This window comes from Tupaia chinensis, unplaced genomic scaffold (genome assembly GCF_000334495.1).
Source record: "Tupaia chinensis unplaced genomic scaffold, TupChi_1.0 Scaffold000403_1, whole genome shotgun sequence".
NCBI classification, from domain to species: Eukaryota; Metazoa; Chordata; class Mammalia; order Scandentia; family Tupaiidae; genus Tupaia; species Tupaia belangeri.
The window spans coordinates 237,460-239,904 of NW_006159905.1; the positions used below are offsets into that span (position 1 = coordinate 237,460).

General features: G+C 49.3%; 1 protein-coding gene across 6 annotated transcripts in view; it reads right to left on the reverse strand.

Moving 5' to 3' along the window:
* The window catches only part of NCR3 (natural cytotoxicity triggering receptor 3), an 11,653-nt gene extending 10,289 nt beyond the window's left edge, over positions 1–1,364 (reverse strand). For all 6 annotated transcript variants that reach the window (XM_006154262.3, XM_006154259.3, XM_014590069.2 and 3 more), the window contains exon 1: positions 1,193–1,364. The gene's annotated coding sequence lies outside the window, so the exon portion shown is untranslated. The remainder of the gene's footprint in view (positions 1–1,192) is intronic.
* Positions 1,365–2,445: the final 1,081 nt, after the last annotated feature.

The window sequence follows — 2,445 nt, forward strand, 5'->3', positions numbered from 1 at the left end:
AAAAAAAAAAAAAAAGAATGTTGGGCACGCACGCACATGCACCTGGCACGAGGTTTGGTTTGGTTTGAAGACAGTTTTGATACAGGGCATGTGCACTCATTGGAGAGACAGAGAGAGGCAGAGAGACAGAAAGTGAGAAATCACCCCCGAGTGATTTCTCGAGCACGCCACAATCCTTTCTCCTTTATTCTCCTCTTGGGATCTTGGGCATCCATGCCTGGCATTAGTTTCAAGTCTCTGGGTCCAGGATTTGAATGATGGTTGACTATGTGGGAGTCCCGCGACATAACCATTGCGCCATCTGCTGGTCCCGCTAGTGTACTTTTTAAATTAAAAGCCTGCAGGCCAGCAGGAGGTGTGGAGGTTACGACACTGGATCTCACGTGATCCAACTGTGCTGTTGGAGGTCCAGACCTGGCAGCTTGGAAAGGGCGCATGTGCGTGCATACCCAAAATCCAGAGAGGGGACCGGAGGAGAGGGATTGTGGCACAGCCGTCCCCCCCCCCTGGGGGTGGTTTCTTATTTCTCCTCTCTCTCTCTCCCTCTCCCCCTCTGCCTCTCTCTGGCAAGTGCACATGCCCTATAGCAAAGGTAACGAAAAAAAAAAAAGAAATGAATGGAAAACCCTGGGGCCAGCCAGTGGCACAGTAGTTAAGGCAGCTGGATCCCACGTGGCCGACTGCCTGGTTTGAGCCCTGGACACTCTGGGAAAAAATGCAACAGTCAATTATGATTTTCAAAATAGAAAGCCAGCAGGTGGCATGGAGGTTAAGGCTACTGGATCCCACATGACTGAGTGGTTAGGGTCCTGGTCACTGCGGCTTGACAGTTACGCTGGGCGCATGTGCATGTGTGCTTGGGTCAAAAGGAGAACGGAGAAGGGATTACAACAGGGACGTCCCCTGGGGTGTCTCTCTCTCTCATGAGTGCACGTGCCCTGTAGAAAATTTTAAAATAATAATAATGATAAATAAAATGAAATAATTTCAATAAATATGTCAGAAATGATAAGACACATAAAATTAAAGTCATATACATGAGTGTTGCTGTGGCGCTTTCTGAGATCTACCACGTCTGGGGCTTGGGGGGCACTTTATTATATATTCTTTCTCCACTTTGCTCAGGACTTGGCTCTGACCAGTACCGCTGCCCTGCCCTCAACCTTTCCTGCTAAGGGGAGGCCTTTCTTACCAGGAATGAATATTTGTCATTTCTGTGCTGTCACCCGGGCCCTGCTTCCCTCCTCGCTCCTCTCTGCGGCACCTGGCGTTGCCCGCTCCGCGAGCAGGTGGGCCCCAGTGCGCGCCCACGATGTGGGTCTGCAGGTCCCAGTGTCTCCCGTTACTGGCGACTGGCGACGGCCCGTGTGCGCATGCGTGATGGCCTCCGGGAGACAAGAGGAGTGCTTTACAATTTTTTTTGGAGAGGTTTTTACTACAGGGCGCTTGCTGTAGCCAGACAGACAGAGACAGAGAACCGAGAAATCACCCCCCAGAGAGGGTGGCCACGCCGCAATCCCTTCTCCTCCATTCTCCTCTCGGGATCTTGGGCACGCACACACACGCGCCTGGCGTGTTTAAGCCACCGGTCCGGGATGCGAACAGCGTCGACTACGTGGGAGTCCAGTGACACAGCCATTACGCTAACTGCTGGTTCCAAGAGGAGTGCTTTAGAGATAAGCTGCTGTCACCTTCCCTACAAAGGCCAATATGCAGACTTTTTTTTTCTTTTAAGTTTTTTGTTTTAGAGGATGTGTGCACTTGCCAGAGAGAGACAATGAGAGTGAAAGTGAGAAATCACCCCTGGTGGGGGGATGGCCATGCTGCAATCCATTTTCCTCCACTCTCCTCCCAGGATTCTGGGCACGCACACACACCTACCGGGCATAACTTTCTTTTATTTTTAGAGAGATTTTTGCTATAGGCCATGTGAGCTCACCAGAGAGAGGTAGAGAGACAGAAAGTGAGAAATTACCCCCCCCCCGGGGGGGGATGGCCACGCCCCAATCCCTTCCCTTCCATTCCCCTCTCGGGATCTTGGGCATGCATGCACACACGCCCGACATGACTTTAAACTGGGTCCGGGACTCGAACCACAGTTGACTACATGGGAGTCCAGTGATGTAGCCATTACGCTAACAGCTGGTTCCAGGGATTATTTTGTGCCACAGGCATTTTAGTAGGAAAATAAAAAAGATTGTGGAAAAATGAAATTAAAGTACTGATTTATTCTGGTACCAAAATAAAAATAATAAATTGAAATCCATGCAGTCATTTATTTTTTTAAGGATTATTTTAACTTTATTTATTTATTTCTTTACTTATTTATTTTTTAATTTGACCAGACAGGGACAGAATGAGAGAGAGAAAAAGTAAGAAAGCAAGCCTCCAGGTCCAGGGCTTGAACCAGGGTTGACCATGTGGCAGTCCAACACCCGTAACCAC